We start from the raw sequence: 24,188 nt of genomic DNA, 5'->3' as shown, positions 1-24,188 counted from the left end.
AAAATAAAATAAAATAAAAATTATCAAAGTTTTACACAAAAAAAAATGTAATTAATATTTAATAAACTGCGGAAGGTTTCTAGTTACATGTGAAAATTAAGATGAGGATGGTAGCGACTAATGAAAATTTGTTCCATTCCCATCTAATGGAAGATTTGTGTAGGCACCGCCAAAACTGGGGGGGGGGGCAGGTCAGTACTTTTTGACGGACCGTCTTTTTAAAAATCTACCAAAAATCAGGTAATTATCCGATCAATACGAAATTTTCAGCGATTATTAAGAGAAGAATGAACTTTATAACAGTGTACTTATTTTTCATAAACGATATTTATATATATATTTTTTTTGCTTACGACCCCCCCTTGTTTTGAAGTGGGAACAAATATGCTTAAAATAATCATCTGAAACTGAACAAAACATATTGTGTTGTTGAAAGGGACAGAATTATAGATTTAAAAAAAAAATGTTTGCATACCTTATTTTGACGTCTGAATATCAGAACTTCGATTGTGTTTAATTATCCCGCTTTTGAGTTTTGAAGTGAAATTCGGTGAATATGTTAAGTAAAATACTTAATTTAAGTTAAGCAAAACAACAAAAAAATTTTTTTAATATTTATACGAAAAAAGCCATTTTAAAATCTTTGATAAATAAATTAACAATTTTTTTTTTTAGCGAGCCGAATCATGCATGGCCATTATTAAACGGGACATGCTTTGAAGAATCGATACAAACAAAAAATTTGATAAATATTGTGCCCTTTGTGTTAAAAATAGCATCATTTTTTTCGATCCCGTTTGAAAACGTTTGCCGCCTTTCAACCGGTGGACCTAACGCGCTGAAATAAATATTGTTTATTCTACTTTAAATTGCTCCCCCCCCTATTTTTTGGAGCCTGGCCCCTGTCATAATATAGGCTAAGAGACTATTAGTCGCCTAGAGTTATGCCCCTTGGCCCGTGACGTATGAATCTCGTCCGCCATTGTTTCTCAGTGCAACGTTTACTACTAGACAATAAAGAACGCATTTTACACCACCTTCGAGTCTGTTTATCAATGCTTCCAAAGTATGTATTATCACGACATGGTGTCTGAAGTGGGATCCTCTAAAGAATCAAAGGAATAGTAACAATATTACCCTAAAAAAAAAAAAAACGAACATTTTCAGGATCTAAAAAAAAATTAATACAAAACACACGTGGTGTCGGTATTTTTCTCGCAATCGACGATGAATACATATTCGCAACTACCACCTCCAACAATCGATTGGAACACTTCAAATTTGGCCAAATCAATGGACCGATTTATCAGGCAAGTTCATTTATATTTCGACGGCCCAATGAAAGACGTAGATTCAGACACAAAGTTAAATTACTTGCTAATATGGTCTGGTATCGAGGGCCAGGAAATAAGTGACACTTTTCCCTTTCGACAGGGAGAAGAAAGGACATTGGATAAATATATCCAATTTTTTAAGGAATATGCGAATCCGCGATCGAACTTTCGTGTAGCTAGACACAACCTACTAAAATGTAAACAAAACACGGATGAATCGGCACACGCATTTCTAAGTCGGCTGCGTCAGACAGCCAAACAGTGTGAATACGGTCGGACGGTGGAAGAGACCATTGTGTTGGACCTATTCATATTCGATATTTATTTACAGTCTGCACAAAAGTCCCTAATAAGAGAAGGAAGCGATCTCACGATCGAGAAAGCACTCGGAATCGTCGAGACAGAAGAAGCCACGTGTAAACAAATGGAAGCATTACGTACAACAGCAGTAGAAGACAGCTCTACACTCGCAGTTAGAGCCAGACAGCCCAGTGGACCTACCACATGTGGTAATTGTGGCACAAAACACCATCAATATAAATGCCCAGCTAAAGGCAAATACTGTCTAAAATGCAATAAAAAGGGACACTTTGCTAAAGTTTGCCACTCTAAAATGGGAGACGAGGGGCACACACGCAGACAGTCATTCCAGCCACAGAGGAAATATAATAAGAATAAAATCCACATGGCAGCAGCACATATGGGTAGCAACGACGACAGTTCCACAGAGGAGCTGTACTTTCACACAGTAAAGGAATTACCGTTAGCGACCACAGAAGCTTTCACAAAACTGAAGATAGGCAACAGCAAAGCCCAAATAGAGGTTGACGCGAAAATCGACACAGGTGCAATGAGCAACCTGTTACCTAAACAGGTATTCAAGGAACTGAAAGGGGTACCACTGGAAAAATCAGCTATAAGGCTAATTGCGTTTGGAGGCTCAACGATAGACCAAGAAGGGACCTGTCGTTTAGGGGTCAGATCCCGCGACAAGTTCGTTAAAGCGACCTTTCACGTGGTGAAATCAAGAAACCCTATACTAATAGGACTCCAAACATCAAGAGAATTAGGGCTAGTCACCCTTAACTTGGCTATAAAAACGGGCACAACTCATGTGACGGACAAAGCATCCCGGCCTACTCCCCCGCACGACATGAAACCGGTCCCCGTGCAGGAACCATGTACGATGGGAAACCTTGGAGAAAGGAGGAAAATCATTGAGGAATTTCCAGACGTATTCGACTCCATTGGTTGTCTGCCAGGTGAACACAAGTACCACCAGTTGTCCACCCACCACGTCGAGTCCCAATATCCCTAAAAGGAAAGTTGAAATTGGAGTTGGACTCCTTAGAGGCCCAGGGAATAATTTCCCCTGTAAAGGACCCGACGCCCTGGGTAAACTCATTCGTCTGTACCACTAAAAGGAACGGATCGGTCAGGCTATGCCTCGACCCCCGAGACTTAAATAAAGCAGTGCACAGACCACACTATGCGACTCCGACATTCGAAGACATCACTGCGGAACTAGACAACGCTAGATGGTTCACAAAAGTCGATATCAAGTCCGGCTACTGGCATTTGAAACTGGACGAAAAGTCGAGACGTCTCACAACATTCATTACCCCACATGGCAGATACATGTACAACAGGTACCCCATGGGAGTCAAATCTGCCCAAGATGAGTTCCAAAGAGCCATGCAGGAAAACTTCGGAGACCTCGAAAATGTCCTATCCATATGCGACGACATAGTAGTGTACGGATTCGAGGAAGACGGCAGTGACCATGACAAGGAACTGAGGCAGCTAATGTTTAGAGCAAGGGAAAGAAACTGCAGGTTTAATTCAGAGAAATTTGTGGTGAAAACCTCCGAAATCCCTTTCTACGGCCACATAATCTCAAGAGACGGTGTCAAGCCAGATCCCCGGAAAATAGAGGCGATCACACAGATGCAACCCCCCGAGGATGCAAAGCAGCTCACCAGCTTCCTAGGCCTGGTGAACTACTTGAACAAATTCTCTCCACGACTCGCGACACTGACAAAACCCCTACGTGAGTTAACATCGAAGAAGAATGACTTCACATGGTCTTCACAGGAGCAACAGGCATTCGAAGAAATCAAAAAAGAGATCGGAAATCATACGACACTCCGATACTTCGACCCTAAAGAACCAATAGTGCTACAGGTAGATGCGTCTTCAATGGGTATAGGCGCGGCTCTGCTACAAAACGACAGACCAGTAGCATTCGTGAGCAAAGCACTTTCCGGACCAGAAACACGCTACTCAAACATAGAGAGGGAGATGTTGGCTATCGTCTTTGGCCTGGAGAAATTTCACAGTTACGTTTGGGGCCACAAAACGACAATTCATACGGATCACAAGCCATTGGAGTCGATAGCATTGAAAAATCTAGCACAAGCACCCCCAAGACTGGCTAGAATGTTATTGAAGGTCGAGGGATATGATTTTACTGTAAAATATACCCCAGGAAAAACAGTTCCAATTGCAGACTGCTTGTCACGAGTAGCACCCAGACCCAGTGGACACATTGAAGGGATCGATCTCAACGTCCATAGCATGATCTCATACCTCAACTTTGCGCCGACGAGAGTTGAAGATATAAGAGCGGAAACATCCCAGGATCCACTCCTAAAGCAACTTGTAAGCATGGTATTGACCGGCTGGCCTTCCAACCGGGCTGACTGCCCAGGAATTCTCCTGCCATTCTGGAATTTCAGAGATGAGATTGGGGTCCAGGATGGGATTCTACTCAAGAGCCAGAGAATCATTATCCCAGCCTCGTTGCAAAGAGGCATACTGGAAGAGCTGCATGCTTCACACCAAGGAGTGGAGAGAACGAGGTTACGAGCGCGTTCAGCGGTGTACTGGATAGGGTTAAATAAGGACATAGAAGATATAGTCCGAGAGTGCCACACATGCCAGAAATACCAAGCCAGTATCCCGCCCGAATCAATACTCTAGCACGAAACCCCTACGTACCCCTGGCAGTACGTCAGCACAGACTTGTTCACATTGGCAGGGAAAGAATATCTGCTTGTGGCAGATCAGTACAGCCGAAACCCCTTCGTACGACGCCTTCCGTCCGCCTCATCAATATCCGTTATTAGAAGTATTAAGACGATATTTGAGGAACAAGGAGTGCCGGAAATCTTGTACTCGGACAATGGTCCACAATTTACAAGTAAAGAGTTCAAGGATTTCGCCAGGACGTACAGCTTCCAACACAGGACATCGTCCCCACATTACCCCAAGTCTAACGGATTCGCCGAAAGAATGGTGGGAACATGCAAGAAAATTTTGACGAAGGCAGGGGAAACTGGTCAAGACAGCTACCTAGCAATGATGGCTTACAGAGCCACGCCACTGTCATCAGACATTAAGTCCCCGGCAGAGTTACTCAACGGACGAAAAATACGGACACCCCTAGTATCCAAGCAACAACTTGGCGATGAGCAGACTAGGACAGCCATACAGAAACAGAAAGATCAGTCTAAGGTCTGCTATGACAGGAAACATAACAGACACCACTCCCACCTACATGCAGGACAGAATGTCTATGTCCAGCAGGAAAAAGCAAAGATATGGGAGCCTGGAAAAATTCAGCGCTCCAGCGTGACACCCAGATCCTACATAGTTGAATCTGAGAACGGTAACACCTATAGAAGGAACAGGCAGTTCCTCAGACCAGCTGGGAGGAGATCAACAACCGCAAATAGATCCGACCAACCTCGCCCCAGCGACTCTCCACCGGATCCCATCCAGAAGGAAGGTCCCCCCCTAAACAAATCGAACAGCCGACCACCGAACAACACTCCAGCGGCACGCCTCACACCCGAACTGAGAAACTCACCCCCGAATTAAGAAGATCTCAGAGACGAGTGAATGCTCCTCAGAAACTGGACTTATAGGTTACACTATCCTAAAAAAAAAGAGACAATACCATTACCCTAGAACAATGGAGACAAGCTAAATAATATATTAGAGACTATGTTATCCCTTAATCAGATAAAGGCTAAATATCGCCCTTGGACTATATACATATATATGGAAGGGAAGGGATGTCATAATATAGGCTAAGAGACTATTAGTCGCCTAGAGTTATGCCCCTTGGCCCGTGACGTATGAATCTCGTCCGCCATTGTTTCTCAGTGCAACGTTTACTACTAGACAATAAAGAACGCATTTTACACCACCTTCGAGTCTGTTTATCAATGCTTCCAAAGTATGTATTATCACGACAGCCCCCACACACATACACATTAAAAACCAAACTCATACAAATGGTCACCCATCTGGTACTGGCCAGCCTCAGCTTAATAGTACATTGAAATTTTCGTCACTGAAAAATAAGTTTTTTTTGGCCCGTTTGGTCTTCCATAGTTTGCTTCTTATCAAACGCAAACGTAAACAGTGTCGATCTAGACTCTAGATCGACGCGAAATAACTGGTTACCTATATGAATAAGTGGAATTATTCGAAATCCAGGTACTTATATTATAATATTTTTGCATATTCTCTTAGCAAATCATCCTAAATCTTAGTTAGACAATAAATAAATAAATAAATAATTTCAAAAACCTTTTTTTTTTTTTTAATATTTATGTACGTTTTTTGTGCAAGACAAAAAATGTCAATTGTTAACTTTTTGGGAAAATTTAACATTTAAAATTTAATTAAAAATAGTAGAAAAAGTTTTATCTTTCTGGAAAAAAAAGTTACTCAGAAATAATGGATTTTAATAAATGTAATTTCGTTTTAAAAAACAACAACAACTTGATATTGCGGCCATTTTGGGCAGTGCCTAGATTTGTGGAGACGGCGTGAGAAAAGATACGCATTTCACCGAATTATTAAAATCATAAGACAACAGTACACTTTTTTAAAAATGTTTAATTTTCAAAGTTGTTTTATTATATATATATATATATATATATATATATATATATATATATATATATATATATATATATATATATATATGTAATATATTGGACAGGATTATCTCCCTTGCCCTTCAATGAACTACCACTAGAGGGCGCGACAGTCTTGAAATTTGTTCTTTTTGTAAATAAAAGGACCGGGAGACGATCTTTCCCTACGAGACGTACCGTCTGCCGATCTATCTATAATGTTATTTTATCTTGTGCATTTTTATTCATTATGCATTGTTAATGTTGATATACTTCAATTGGCGACGAAGAACGAATAATGCGGAGGAGTAACAAGACAATTTAAAATTAAAAGCGAACACCCACAACAAATCGAACGAGGAAAAGTTGCCGAGTAGCGGATAAAAATGGCTTTATTAGGCACCATTGGAGAATGGAATAGTGCGGAAGAAGAATGGTCGCACTATATTGAGAGAGTAAAGTTTTTTTTTACTGCCAATGATGTGTTGAATGAAGGTAAGAAACGTGCTATATTTTTGTCGGTTATTGGGTCAAAAATTATGCTATTCTCAGGGGTTTAGCCGAAAACAGGCCAGAGCAGAAAACATTTGAAGAACTATGTATTCTGATGGAGAGGCACATCAGGCCGGCCCCCAACGAGATAATGAACGTTTCTTATTCAACACGAGAGACAAACAAGAAGGTGAGTCCATTAGTGAATATGTGGCCACACTGAGAAAAATGTCGGAACATTGCAACTTTGAAGAAAAAGTAAATGAACACATACGTGATCGTTTGGTTGTGGGAGTGAAAGATGAGAAGATACAGGAGCGCTTGCTGGGCGAAAGAATGCTAACTTTGCACAAGGCCATTGAAATAGCAGTGTCTATGGAATCGGCAAGGAAATATTCCAAGTTGATGTTGGGAGCACAGACGAGTGGAAGTGAAACGTCCGTACACAGGTTACCATTAAAACGAGAGTGTTATCGTTGTGGAAGCACTGGCCACCAAGCGGACAAGTGCCAGTTTAAAAACAAGGAATGTTTTAAATGCAGGTGAATAGGGCATACTCGTCGGAAGTGTAGGCAAGAAGAGAGCAGGCCTCCTAACTCCGAAAAATGAGGTAAGGAAAGCAGGATGGTGAACAATGTGGAGGAAAATTGTTGTGAAGAAATGGAAATAAATATGGAAAGGCTAGACTTGCACACAGTTGCTAACCTTCGGACACCACCAGTATTAGTTGAACTGCTAATTAATCAAGAGAAAGTGGTCATGGAAGTGGACACTGGAGCTGCATGCACAGTAATGAGCCTAGAAAAATTCAATAAAATTGGCCAAGTTCGTGATCTAAAGGAAAGCCATGTCAAGTTGAGAACGTACACTGGTGAATTAGTGAAACCACATGGGACCACAGACGTGGAAGTAATCCAGGAAGGGTTAAAGCATCGACTACCTTTACTGGTGGTGAAAGGTAATGTACCGACACTTCTTGGCCGCAACTGGTTGAATAAGGTAAAGCTGGATTGGAGAAGCATGTTTCCTTTATACCAGGAAAATTCCCTTTCGAGGTTGGAAAGGCTTTTAAAAGAATTTGATTCGCTGTTCAGTGAAGAAATGGGGTGTTTAAAGGATTTTAAGGTCAAAATACCCATTGATAAAACGGTGAGTCCCAAATTTTGTCGGGCAAGACCAGTACCTTATGCCATAAAAGCGGATGTGGAAAAGGAGCTAGATCGCCTGGAACACCAGGGAATTTACAAAAGAGTGGAATACTCTAGGTGGGCTGCCCCTATTGTACCGGTTGCCAAAAATAATAATGAAGGCATCCGGATATGTGGAGATTACAAACAAACAGTAAACCGGGCATCACCATGTGACTATTACCCTCTTCCTCGGACAGAAGATATATTTGCTACTTTGAAAGGGGGTCAAAAATTTAGTAAGCTCGACTTGAGCCATGCCTATCAGCAGCTGGAATTGGATGCAGAAACCCAGGAACTGCTAGCAGTAAACACTCACCAAGGATTATACCAGCCCACCAGACTACAATTTGGGGTACACAGTGCTACAGGGATTTTTCAAAGGGAGATGGACAAAAGATTGAAGAACATTCCTTTTTGCAAGGTGCGTGTGGATGACATCCTGGTTTCAGCTAGTGATGACAGTAGTCATCTGAAGAATTTATACAGTGTATTTGCTGCTCTAGATAAGACCGGATTAAAATTAAAGAGAAGTAAGTGCAAGTTTCTCCTTCCTGAAGTGACATATCTGGGTTTCAGAATTAGTAAGGAAGGCATAGCGCCTCTTCCAGACAAAGTAGCCGCCATGACAGAGGCACCTCGACCGCAAAACATCACAGAATTAAGAGCCTACCTCGGGGCACTTAACTATTATCATAGTCATTTGCCAAACTTATCAACTATACTTGAACCGCTTCACAACTTAATGAGGAAGGGTGCTCCCTGGGTATGGGGTGCTGGACAAACCAGGGCTTTTGAAGAAACAAAGAAAATGCTGTGTTCTGCACCTCTTTTAACTCATTTTAATCCATCTAGACCGATTCTGGTGCAAGTAGATGCTTCTCCCTATGGACTGGGAGCTGTAATGGCTCACAAAATGGAAGATGGAAGGGAGAAACCAGTATGCTACGTATCACGAACGCTGAGGCAGAACGGAATTATGCGCACATTGAGAAGGAGGGGCTGGCCCTAGTCTTTGCGGTGAAAAAGTTGCACCAATATCTGTATGGGAATAATTTTACGTTGTTCACTGACCACAAACCGTTATTGGGGTTGTTTGCTGAAAACAAGCCGATCCCTTCTCTTGCTGCTGCCAGAGTTCAACGCTGGGCCATATTTCTGGCTGCCTATAATTACAGGTTGGAGTATCGTGCCGGGTCCCTTAATGGAAATGCAGATTGCCTCAGTCGTCTTCCAATCAGTGTGCAGGAGCAAGATATCACACCTAATTCTAACAGGATACACATGATGAACTTGGTTGATGCTCCAGTGATTGTGGCGGTAGTAAGATTGGAGACAAGAAGAGACCCTACTTTGAGTCGGGTGTACGAATACATCCTGAATGGCTGGAGTAGGTGTATTCCAGACACGGCAATGAAGCCCTACTTCAACAAACGGACAGAGTTGACATGTGAAGATGGTACCGTTTTATGGGGGAGTAGAGTAGTAATTCCGGCTATACTCAGAACAAAAGTGTTGCAGCAATTACACCAGACACACATAGGGATCGTGCGAATGAAGGCCCTTGCTCGCAGCTATGTGTGGTGGCCAAATCTTGATGCAGATATTGAGAGAGCCGGTAAAGCTTGTGGAACCTGCATACATTATCAAAGCAACCCCGGCAAGGCTCCCATTCACTGCTGGGAATATCCAAGTTCACCATGGGAGAGAGTCCACTTAGATTATGCGGGTCCATTTTTGGGGCACATGTTTTTGATAGTAGTGGATGCTCATTCAAAGTGGACTGAAGTTTGCATTACAAAATCATCTTCTGCTATGACCACAATTGAAAAATTGAGAGGGATCTTCGCAACTCATGGACTACCGGCATTAATTGTGAGTGACAACGGTCCCTGTTTTACAAGTGAAGAATTCAAAGCATTCATGAATGCTAATGGAATTCGGTACATTTTCACAGCTCCTTACCATCCTTCCTCAAATGGACTAGCAGAACGCAGTGTACGCACCTTCAAGGAAGCGCTTAAAAGGATGAATACAGACGGCAAGGCAACACTTGAAACCAAGGTGAACCGATTTTTATTCACTTATAGGATAACTCCAAACTCATCAACTGGGGTTTCTCCTACCGAGCTGATGTTCAAACGGCAGTTACGAACAGCGTTTCATTTGGCAAAGCCAGACACGTACAAGGCTATGGATGTAAAAAATAAAATGGAAAGGGGGAGCAAGGTAATGGTGCCGCTCCGTGAATTTAAAGTAGCCGATCCTGTGCTTGTGCGTAACTATGGATCTACTCAGCGATGGATTGAAGGTACCATTACCAGACAGTTGGGAGCAGTGAATTTTGAAGTGGAAACCGGTAGAGGGCTAGTAAGGAGGCATGTGGACCAGCTTGTGAAACTCTCATCACCAGTAGCAGTGGAACTTACGCCTGAGATACAAGCAGATAATGCTGCAAAGAATCTTGAGAGTTTCGGCACACCTGAAGTTTCCAGCACACCCGACAGTCCTGAGGAAAGTTAAATACCTGAGAGCAGGCATATGGAAGAGGTTGCAGAGACTCCAGCAGTGGTAGAAAAATCGGCATCACCACCCTCTCGCAAGTCAGGGCGTATTCGGAGACCACCAAAAAAATTTGAAGACTATGTTCGTGATCTAGAGTAAGATTGAAGGGATGTAATATATTGGACAGGATTATCTCCCTTGCATTTCAATGAACTACCACTAAAGGGCGCGACAGTCTTGAAATCTGTTCTTTTTGTAAATAAAAGGACCGGGAGACGATCTTTCCCTACGAGACGTACCGTCTGCCGATCTATCTATAATGTTATTTTGTCTTGTGCATTTTTATTCATTATGCATTGTTAATGTTGATATACTTCAATATATATATATATATATATATATATATATATATATATATATATATATATATATATATATATATTTTTTATTAATTTATTTATCTTTTAATAGACCTACTTTCCATGACTCAATCACTGTATCCTCTTCTTTTCTTCCTCTTTTTTTTTTTTTTTTTTTTTTTTTTTTTCATTACGCGCTGTTCTATTTCTTTCACTATATATCCGTATACTTCCGCCCCTCCTTCCTAGGTTAGTAAACGCGTGTCAAGGCATTTACATGTCAGAACGTACATCTTAGAGGCGTGTGTGTGTGTATGTGTATGTGTTGCGTGTGTGTGTGTGTGAGTGTGTGTGTGTGTGTGTGTGTGTGTGTGTGTGTGTGTGTGTGTGTGTGTATCTATGGTTACATCGAGCTGCCGCTTATAAGTGTCTAATCTAATTTTTTTTATTTGTTATTTTTAATTTTTAATTTTTATTTTTTTAAATCCCTACCACCCTCTCTATAAATGTATTAAGTGGATTGCTACTACCACCACCTTTGGTTTTTTGAGGGTCGAAGCACGATTTTTCTTTTCTTTTTCAGTATCAAAAATGTAATTGTCTGATTTAGATGCTTGAAAATACCATAAGGTTGAAATAAATTATTGCATCGACAATTATGTAATTTCCGTGTTATAATTTTTATCTTATTGCTCTGTTTACCACATTGAGCTCTCATACCCGGATTTCCTCTGGATTTATTCCATTATAACACTATATATATATATATATATATATAAATTTATTTTTTGTTACGTGGTTCATTACTTTAAATCTTATTTTGTTCATTTTTCTGTTAAATAAATAGTTATAAATATATAAAAATGTATATTTTGTTCGTTTACTTTATTTAATCAAGTGCTTACTTCAAATATTAAAAGATTTTTATATTCCATGTTTTATATTTTAAAACTTTAATAATTTTTATTTTAAAACTAATAATTCGTAATGTTCGTGATTAGACGGTGTAAAATACTGATGTAACCCTTCTAGAGTTGTTCAACTTTGCCGGGACTTCATTGCAAGACTGCCCTTTTTTCATCTTAAATGTAAAATAAATAAATAAATAAATAAATAAATAAAACTTTCACGGCAACATCAATAGTGAGCTACTTCCGGTTCAAGAGTAACGTTGTCCATGGGAACATCGATTGTTTTAATCGTATTATTGTTACAATCATTTTAGCATATAGCATCGATATCATTTATTTTATTATTTAATAAATTAATGAATTATTTATTATTTAATATGTTCTAAACATGGTTGCACATATTTAACTAATAAACGGAGGTTTTTACACGAGGAACGAAATAATGATTACACCGTTTTAAGATGACCTACATTCGTTGTTCTTTAAACAGTTGGTTTTCTCTTTAAATAATTTCACGTTAAAATTGTGTTTTTTATCTTTTAATTTTGATTCTTTTATATTTTAATATATTTTATTTCTTAATGAATTGGACACACGAAACAAAAGTTGTGTCAATTTACTAAAGAAATCCTAACAAACAAAACAAATTTTCTGTTTTGAACACAAAAGAAAATACGAATTTATCCCACTTTTCTTCTTTTTTTTTTCGTATTGAATTCCTGGAATGAAAGGTAAGTTTTTTTTTTAATTGTTTTCTTCTTTTTTTTATTATAAAAACCCCATGTTAAGAACGACTTTCGGAATAAACACCCCCAACTTCCCCATGTTAAGAACGGCTTTCGATGTTGTGGGGGAGTTATTCCGAAAACCATTCTTTATATGAGAATGTTGGGGGTGTTTATAGTACGCTGGGGCACGTCGTAAAAATTGACCGTTTATTTTTATTGCAATCGAATGAATAAAACAAAATTATTATTATTTGTTCGAAAAAAAATTTTTTTATAAAAATACAATATTGCTTTTATTTTAAAATTGTTTTATTAAAATTATATTTTCTTACACAAACTTTTAAATAAATGTTTTTTACAATTATATACTGATACATATTTATACAATTGCGGCCACCGAATAATGAAAAAAATCAAATGGAATTTTGTTTTGCTATTAAATTTCTTTTTTTTTGGGGGGGGGTCGTGTCGATTTTTTCTTTCTTACGTTTTTATGAGGCAATTAGAACTCACATGGTTACTAATGTGTACTTTCATTTAACAATTTAATAAAATAATTTAGGGTAAGGGCATAACAAAACTTCGTGACATACATTGAGTGGGTTTTACTAGTAAGTATTATTTTTATTTTTTGATTTTTGAACGATTGTCAGACTCTGTAGATGATCATAGACATTTTTATCTTTGCAATGTAAATAAACGCTTCAAAATGAATATAAAACACACGAAAGAATTATTCAGGTAAATAGAAGAGTAATTTTTTTCGCCATTACTAACATTTATTTGTAATTTATTGATTTTGCCTTTTATGGTTGTTTTTTTTTTTGTCTAAGCTATAAAATGGTCCTTTTGTTTATTAAATTGTTAGGTAAAAGTACGAATTAGTTATCAACGACATCCTTCCCTATGCTAAGATTGGCTTTCAAACTAATAACGTTATTATTAACGAGGGGAGGCGTTTAAAATATGAAACAGGATAGAAAATAAAATGGATGAAAAATTATAAATTTAAGTTTAAAACAAAATAAATCGAATAACACGTTTTAATAATTATTATATTTATTATACCTCAGAAAACTTGAAACTGCAGATGATTGGTCATGAAGTGGGTGTCCATTTTACATTGAATTAATATGTGAAAGTGACCCCATTTGAAGTCTTCAATATATTTTTTGATTCATTGTTTATGCATACTTTTTATAAAGTAATCAAAAATTTCATATATCTCTACTGTTATCTAATGGAAATTTGGTTTTGTCTGTGTGAGTTTGTTCCCTATTGACTCCGTAACAACTGTGCTAGTATATATATATATATATATATATATAGATATATATATATATATATATATATATATATAGAGAGAGTGCTAGTATATATATATATATATGTATATATATATATATATATATTCATATATATATATATATATATATATATTTATATATATATATATATATATATATATATATTTATTTTTTTACTATAATAATTAAATAATTAAATACCTACAGACACTAGTGTTTCATCCTTTCGGGATTCTTCAGTGCAGGGTGTCACGATTACTACCAGTCGAACGATTGGAACCCCGCGACACGAGACATCTCTGGCTCGATTAGCGGAGGCCGTATCCATTCGGCTACCATTAATCATGTGAAATAGCATTGAATTTTAAACATTTTAATTTAAATGTTAATTACGTCAGACAGACAGTGATCAAATCGTTATACGATGATCTACGCATAAGAGCTAAATTGACCGACTTTTTAATTCAACAGAAAGTGCTCAACGATAAGAAACGTATTTCTTAAAGGGGCAGTCATAATTATTTTTTTACTATAATAATTAAATACCTACAGACACTAGTGTTTCATCCTTTCGGGATTCTTCAGTGCAGGGTGTCACGATTACTACCAGTCGAACCCCGCGACACGAGACATCTCTGGCTCGATTAGCGGAGGCCGTATCCATTCGGCTACCATTAATCATGTGAAATAGCGTTGAATTTTAAACATTTTAATTTAAATGTTAATTACGTCAGACAGACAGTGATCAAATCGTTATACGATGATCTACGCATAAGAGCTAAATTGACCGACTTTTTAATTCAACAGAAAGTGCTCAACGATAAGAAACGTATTTCTTAAAGGGGCAGTCATAATTATTTTTTTACTATAATAATTAAATACCTACAGACACTAGTGTTTCATCCTTTCGGGATTCTTCAGTGCAGGGTGTCACGATTACTACCAGTCGAACGATTCAAACCCCGCGACACGAGACATCTCTGGCTCGATTAGCGGAGGCCGTATCCATTCGGCTACCATTAATCATGTGAAATAGCGTTGAATTTTAAACATTTTAATTTAAATGTTAATTACGTCAGACAGACAGTGGTCAAATCGTTATACGATGATCTACGCATAAGAGCTAAATTGACCGACTTTTTAATTCAACAGAAAGTGCTCAACGATAAGAAACGTATTTCTTAAAGGGGCAGTCATAATTATTTTTTTACTATAATAATTAAATACCTACAGACACTAGTGTTTCATCCTTTCGGGATTCTTCAGTGCAGGCTGTCACGATTACTACAAGTCGAACGATTCGAACCCCGCGACACGAGATATCTCTGGCTCGATTAGCGGAGGCCGTATCCATTCGGCTACCATTAATCATGTGAAATAGCGTTGAATTTTAAACATTTTAATTTAAATGTTAATTACGTCAGACAGACAGTGATCAAATCGTTATACAATGATCTACGCATAAGAGCTAAATTGACCGACTTTTTAATTCAACAGAAAGTGCTCAACGATAAGAAACGTATTTCTTAAAGGGGCAGTCATAATTATTTTTTTACTATAATAATTAAATACCTACAGACACTAGTGTTTCATCCTTTTGGGATTCTTCAGTGCAGGGTGTCACGATTACTACCAGTCGAACAGTTCGAACCCCGCGACACGAGACATCTCTGGCTCGATTAGCGGAAGCCGTATCCATTCGGCTACCATTAATCATGTGAAATAGCGTTGAATTTTAAACATTTTAATTTAAATGTTCATTACGTCTGACAGACAGTGATCAAATCGTTATACGATGATCTACGCATAAGAGCTAAATTGACCGACTTTTTAATTCAACAAAAAGTGCTCAACGATAAGAAACGTATTTCTTAAAGGGGCAGTAATAATTATTTTTTTACTATAATAATTAAATACCTACAGACACTAGTGTTTCATCCTTTCGGGATTCTTCAGTGCAGGGTGTCACGATTACTACCAGTCAAACGATTCGAACCCCGCGACACGAGACATCTCTGGCTCGATTAGCGGAGGCCGTATCCATTCGGCTACCATTAATCATGTGAAATAGCGTTGAATTTTAAACATTTTAATTTAAATGTTAATTACGTCAGACAAACAGTGATCAAATCGTTATACGATGATCTACGCATAAGAGCTAAATTGACCGACTTTTTAATTCAACAGAAAGTGCTCAACGATAAGAAACGTATTTCTTAAAGGGGCAGTCATAATTATTTTTTTACTATAATAATTAAATACCTACAGACACTAGTGTTTCATCCTTTCGGGATTCTTCAGTGCAGGGTGTCACGATTACTACCAGTCAAACGATTCGAACCCCGCGACACGAGACATCTCTGGCTCGATTAGCGGAGGCCGTATCCATTCGGCTACCATTAATCATGTGAAATAGCGTTGAATTTTAAACATTTTAATTTAAATGTTCATTACGTCAGACAGACAGTGATCAAATCGTTATACGATGATCTACGCATAAGAGCTAAATTGACCGACGATGGCAACAGAAAGTGCTCAACGATAAGAAACGTATTTCTTAAAGGGGCAGTCATAATTATTTTTTTACTATAATAATTAAATACCTACAGACACTAGTGTTTCATCCTTTCGGGATTCTTCAGTGCAGGGTGTTACGATTACTACCAGTCATATATCTTTTTCATAACCCATCCAATTTTGATGTTCCTGTTTACAATGCCTCCCCACTGGACAGAGTTAGACACCAGGGTCGTTTTTTAACGTGGAGAAAAGGAACAAAAATAAAAATTGTCTCAGTCGTGAAGGATTTCTCCTCCACTGACAGAGAACAAAAAATTGAAGTGCAGCATCTGAAGAACAGATACTACACTTTGATCTTGTCCCGATGTTGCTGCAATACAAAGTATCCCTCAATGTTCCTTTTGTCTGGAACTTAATGTTGAACCGACTCTTGTGGAAACAGTTGACTGCATAAAACAGATAAACTCGAACAAAGCCCCTGGGCTGGATGGTATCGCTGTTAAGCTTCTGATACATGGTGGTGTCAATGTACATTGTGTGGTCCACTCTTTGATACTGTCAATATGGCAGGGTGACCCGGTTGCCCAAGATTGAGTAGATGCCATCTGAGTTATGTTGTAGAAAGGAAAGGGTACAAGATCTGATTTTGGAAATCATCGAGGTATCTCGCTGCTGAGTGCGGTTGGAAAGGTATTTGCACGGTTCTTGCTAAACCGATTGGAAAGTATGTATGTCCTAACATCATTCCGGAATCCCAGTCTGGTTTTAGAGGTGGGTGAGGAACTGTAGATATGGTGTTTTCTGCTAGACAGCTCTTGGAAAAATGTATTGAACAGCGTATGCCTCTTTGCCAGGTGTTTGTGGACTTAACCAAGGCATTTGACACGGTCAACTGTAAGGCTCTCTGGAAAGTGCTGGAAAAATTTGGTTGTACACCTGCTTTTACAGACAAGTTAAAGCAACTTCATCATAGTATGAAAGGTCGCGTCAACTTCAATGGTCAGCTTTCGGAAGAATTCCCCATTGATAATGGTGTGAAGCAGGGTGATATAGCTGCACAACATTGTTTTCGCTCTATTTGACTGCTGTGCTCTGATATGGTTTCCACGATTGTGATATGGGTGTTTATATTAGATTCCGAACGACTGGAAAGGTGTTCAACCTCAGAAGATTCCAAGCCAAAACATTTGTTAGTGATGGACTTGTTAGGGAACTGTTGTGTGCTGATGATGCTGACCTGGTAACACACTCCCCAGTAGATATGCAACTAGTGATGGATCTCTTTACAAATGCTTGTACCTGCTTCGGACTGACAGTTAGCATTAAGAAAACTAAAGTCATGTACACTCCCGCTCCCGATGATCCGTATGTTGAACCTGATATCTTCGTCTGTGGAAAGCGCCTTGAAGTCATAAAAAATTTTGTCTACCTTGGGAGTGCCTTATCAAATAATGGCACTCTTAATGCGGAAATAAGACAGAAAATCAGCAAGGCATCTAATGCTTTTGGAAGGTTACAAGATAGAGTCTGGTCTGACGGTGATCTGACAACTAAAATTTCAGTATATCAAGCATGTGTAGTACCATCCCTACAATACGCATCTGAAACTTGGACCTTGTACCGGTCACATATAGAATTGCTCGAGAGGTTCCATCAGCACTGCCTTAAACACATTCTTGGTTTAAAGTGGTATAGCTTTATCCCTGATACATATATCTTTAAAAAGGCCAAACCAACCAGTATTGCTACCATTGTTATTAAGAACCAGTTGCATTGGGCAGGTCATCTCATCCGGTTTGAAGACTATCGTCTCCCAAAACAATTGTTCTATGGTGAGCTCTTTATTGGAAAAAGACCCCAGCACAAGCCCAAAAAACGTTTTCGTGATAGCGTCAAGAAGAGTCTGGTGAGCTTTCATATTCCTGTTGACAGTTGGGAGTCCCTAGCGTATGATTGCAAGCAGTGGAGGACACTGATATACAGGGGTGCAGAACACTATGAAGCAGCCAAAATAGACCAGGCGAAGCTTAAGAGAGCATGTAGGAAATGCCAAACCTTGCCACCCAACCATGGAGATCTCTGGATCTGTAAGGTGTGTGATCGGGCTCTGTTGTCTAAGGCAGGTTTTGTTAATCACATTAAAGCCCACGATAATACAGGTTCCGCTGCCGTTAGTATCATACAAATCAGTGAGCGTTTTCAGTGTCATGTCTGCTTGAGGGTGTGCAAGTTGCTGGCAGGGCTAAAATGTCATATTCGGGCACATGGACTTTTAGTTACTGAGGGAGTTGCTCTCATCTGACAAGACGTTTCAATCATCATATATGTATGTGTATATATGTATGCATATATGTATATGTCAGGTCATGTCATATGCTACTGGTACCATGTAGCCCAGTACTACCTGCCTCATGGTCGGGTCACCGGCGACTAAACTGGTTCCCGGACCAGACATGTTTCGTGAGGAGGGTGACTAGTCTCCCTGAAGGATTAAAAACAAGGCCTTTCAAAGGGCGAATGAACCCTTTTTCTGGGTCAACGGCCAACTAGCACCGTGTATGTTTTTGTGTATGTATGTGTGTTGGGGTGGAGAGAGCTCCCATAAGCCGTGGTGAAGGCAACCTTTCTAGGAAAAGCAAATCTCTGATTTAGACAACCATAAAGCGGGAGACCAGTACCCCATTAAGCTGGTCTGCAGTTTAGTTTGTTGCTGTCTATCTTGCTCTTGCCTGTTGCTGGATCTCAACATTTTGGCATAAGACAGATACTTAGCTGTTGTACAAAGCTAAGACTCTGTAACATCGTCTGTGTATAGATACTTCCTCAAGAATTTGCCTATAAAATGGTCATGTGGCGATGCAAAAGTTGATGTGTGGAGGCTTGAATTGCTGGAAGCATGTAATAATTGATTTCAATGAGCGTCTTCAGTGTCATGCCTGCCTGAGCGTGTGAATTCACCGGTAGGACTAAAAAAAAGCATTTTGGGGCTCATGGACTTTAAGTGTCTGAAGGAGTGGCACTCATCTGACAAGACGTAGCAATAATCATGTATGTATATATATATTTATGTATGTATATATATATATCTATGTATGTATATATATATATGTATGTATATATGCATGTATACATTTGTATGTATGTATATATGTATGTATATATATGTATGGATGTATATATATTGATGTACATATATATGTATGCATGTATATATGTATGTATATATATTCATGTACGTATATATATGCATGTATTTATATATATGTGTATGTATATATATATGTATATATATATATGTATATATATATATATGGATGTATATATATGACTGTATATATATGAATGTATATATATGTATATATATGTATGTATATATATATGTATGTATATATGTATATATATGGATTTATATATATATATATATATGTATATATATATACATATGGATGTATATATATATGGATGTATATATATGGATGTATATATATATGTATGTACGTATGTATATATATATATATATATGTGTATGTATATATATATATATATGTGTACATTTGTATGTATGTATATATGTATGTATATATATGTATGGATATATATATATTGATGTATATATATATGTATGCATGTATATATGTATGTATATATATATATTCATGTACCTATATATATATGCATGTATTTATATATATATATGCATGTATTTATATATATACACTTGTGCCCGATATTATTCATACCCCTCGGATCTTTGAGATTTCTATAAGAATATTGCTCAAACCAGAAGGTAGACAATATTAAAGGGATTTCAAACAATAAATCAAGCATAAGCATTTAATTTAAACTCAACAAATAAATAAATTATGCAAGTTTGAAACATTATACAAAGAAAAACAATAATGGCACTAGTTCAAAATTATTCATACCTCTCTTACTAATAGTCAATAGCATGCCCTTTATTCTTAATAACTGCCTGTAACCGTTTTGGATATTTATCAACAAGGTTTTTACAAGCATCAACACTGATTTTTGACCATTCTTCAATGCAGTAGTTCTCCAAATCCCTCAAATTTCTAGGTTTCCGCTTTTTAACCTCAGTTTTCAATATGTGCCAGAGGTTTTCGATAGGGTTCAGGTCAGGACTCTGGCTAGGCCATTCCAAAACATTAATTTGATTATCCTCAAACCATTTCTTGACTATTTTGGCAGTATGTTTTGGATCATTATACTGTGAAAGGACCCAGTTTGGTCCTAAATGGAGCTTCTCCGCATCCTGTCTAATGTTTTTCTGGAGTATCTCCAAATATTGCTCCTTCTTCATGGTTCTATCTATCTTGACCAAACTACCTGGACCACTAGCCGAAAAGGAGTCCCAAAACATTAGGCTACCACCACCATGTTTCACCGTGGGTATGGTGTTCTTTGGGTTGTAAGCTTCTCCTTTCTTCCTCCAAACGTAAGAAGCATCCATATGGCCAAACAATTCAATTTTTGTTTCGTCAGTCCACAAAATACTTGAGAAAACGGACTCTGGAGAATTCACATGGGTCCTAGCAAACTTTAGACGTGCTGCAAGGTGTTTTCCGGTGTGCAATGGAGTCCTTCTTGATCTTCTTCCTTTCAGACCATTTTCATGCAGAGTCCTTTGCAATGTTTGCCTTGATATTTTTATGCCAGAAGACTCCAGATTTTCTAAAATGTCCTTAGTAGTGGTGGTTGGATTTGCATTAACACTTCTTACAATATTCCTGGTGGCTCTAGCAGACAGTTTCCTTTTCCTTCCTCTACCAATCAAGTTGTTTGTTGTGTGGTGGCTCTGGAATTTTTTGATGATGCTCTGTACTGTTGCTGTAGGGACCTCAAATTTCTTGGAAATTGACTTGTAACCTAAACCATCCTTATGTGAATTCACAATTTTAGTCCTAAGATCATTACTAAGCTCTTTTTTCTTCCCCATTCTAATAATTTTTATTCTTTTATTGGTTTTCTAGTTGATATCATTTTAATTTCTGGAAAATGCAAAAAACGAAATGAAATTAATCAAAGGTTGTATAAAAGCATTCAAAATAAGAATCAAACAGGAAACAAACAGTCAGAAACTCGATTAATACTGAAAAAATAAGGGGGTATGATTATTTTTGAACATTGCAGATTTTATAAATAGCTGTATATTTCTTTTATTACAAGTATCCCGAGATTTTAAAATGACGAAAATGATCAGAAGAGGTTTATTAAGAATATGTATCAATATGGACGTAAACAATAAATTCTTACAAAGTTACACCTAATAAACTCAATTTTCAAGGAGGGGTATGAATAATATCGGGCACAAGTGTATATGTATGCATATATATGTATATATATATGTATGTATATATATGTATATATATGGATGTATATATATGACTATATATATGAATGTATATATATATGTATGCATATATATGTATGTATATATATGTATGTATATATGTATATATATGGATGTATATATATATATATATATATATATATATATATACATGGATGTATATATATATGTATATATATATACATGGATGTATATATATATGTATATATATATACATATGGATGTATATATATGGATGTATATATATGTATGTACGTATGTATATATATATGTGTATGTATATATGTGTATATATATATGTATATATAGGTGTATGTATGTATATATATATATATTATTCTTTGCATATAAATATACGTTATAAAGCTTATTGGTGTGTAAAATCCAAACACATACATTTTGATTGCAAAGATTATGAAGAGTTATATGTTTTATTTTTTTGGCTTTTTGTTTTTAATTTTATAATGGTATGAATTTGTTTTTACAGTGACCAATGTTTTTAATTAAAAATGTTAAACTCCCTATAGAACAATAAGCACATAATTAGTTTTGATAATTGTTCTTGGTGCATAACAAAGAGAAGCATTTCAGCAGGGATAGGTCATAGGAGGTTGTAGACACAGTAAAAGAGGGGCACGAATTCATATCGATCCTTCTAAGGCCAAGCTGGGATTTTCCAGTGGGCATATGATTGCACCAGGAGATTACTGCACTCTTCAGCACCTCCATGTAGACTTTAGTGTTTAGCTGCAATAGAAAAGAGAACCGGTTTTCATGAAACAGAAATTGTGTCGTGTTGTCTTCTTTTGGGTGACAATTGTATCGTCCCAGTCTTATACTTACACACACAATATATATATATATATATATATATATATATATATATATATATATATATATATACATATATATATATTTATATATATATATATATATATATATAAATAAGGAAAAATAAAAAGGAACAAACTGAGTTATATGTTCATCAACCTTTCGTCTTTATTTTAAGACTTCCTCTTGAAGAAGTCTGGAAATAAAGACGAAACGTTCATGGATATGGTATACGTTGATAGTATTATTTACATGAAATAAAATCAAATTCATCAATCTACACTCATAAGATTTTGTGAAAAAACTAAAATAATACATATATAATCAACATTGTGAAAGTAGGACAGAGGGTGGATCTTGAAGGTAGGGATGGGACCTATCAGATTTGAAATTCTTTTTTAACCTTATGTAAGACTAAGTTTGTTATTATAGTTTCACCAACTCAATGCATATTCTAATGTAATATAAATGTTTTACATAAAACCTAAAATAATATGGTTAGATTAAATGTTTATATTTAAAAATTTTGTTTTACTAATATTTAAAAATCAAACATTAAAACGTTTATAAGTTAAAAACTTGTGGTTGCAATGACGACAATTGTATTGTTCCACCCTGTACCTTAGGCGTTTTTCCATAGCTGGATAATTCAGATGAATTATGGGTGATTGAATATTTTTTCTGTTTTTCACCCCAGTCGGGCATAAGATGCTACTATTTTGGACGAAAAATACACGGATATTATATAATAATAAGGTTTTATTTAATATTTATTATTTTTATAGTGATTAAAATGTTTAGTCTTAATCATATGTAAAGAAAAAATATTCAACACGCTAAGTAAAATGCTTGTGGTTAAAAATATTTTTTATGTTCATATGAATTAAGGGGGAACAGATATTTGGAAATAAAACATTGAATATATTTTTTCAAACATTTTCATCACCAGCTAGATGTAAAGGACTAATATTTAGGACTATTAATAAAAAAGTAGTTGATTAATGTCTGTATATATTACATTTAAAATACTGCATTTCAGGGAAACAGAAAATGGAATAAATTCCAAAGCCTAACAGACTGAGACAACTACAAGAGTAAAAGTCGTTCAGGTATATAAAAATATCAAAACGAAAGGGGTAAGATTTTGCTGTTTGTCGGATTAAGTAGAAGTATGTATGTGGAGGGAGTAAAGTTATTATATATTCATCAGATCACATTCCATAAATTACTTTAAAATGTGATACAGGGATTCAACATTGTTAAAGTGGAGGAGAGTGTTATCCTGAGCATAGGGGTGGGACCTTTCTGATTTGAGATTCTTTTTAACCTTATCTAAGACTGAGTTTGTTATTATAGTTGCACCAGCTCAATGCATATTCTAATGTAATCTAAATGTTTTTACATAAAACCTAAAATAATATGGTTAGATTAAATGTTTATAGTAATTTAAATGTTCACTTTTACTAATATTTAAAAATCAAACGTTAAAACGTTTATAAGTTAAACATATGTAAATAATGAATAATCTTAATCATATATATTACATTTAAACTACTGGATTTCTGTACAGTCAGGGAAGCAGAAAACAGGAAGAGAATTTCAAAATCTAGCAGACTGATGAAGAACACTATAAAAGTAAAAGGATTTCTGCTATATAGAAATACCAACATGAAACAGGGCAGGAATTTTCTGCTTGTCAGATAAAGTAGAAG

This window comes from Euprymna scolopes, chromosome 46, assembly GCF_053919585.1.
Source record: "Euprymna scolopes isolate OS-2025 chromosome 46, ASM5391958v1, whole genome shotgun sequence".
Classification (NCBI taxonomy): Eukaryota; Metazoa; Mollusca; class Cephalopoda; order Sepiida; family Sepiolidae; genus Euprymna; species Euprymna scolopes.
Note: the sequence above shows the minus strand (reverse complement) of the source record.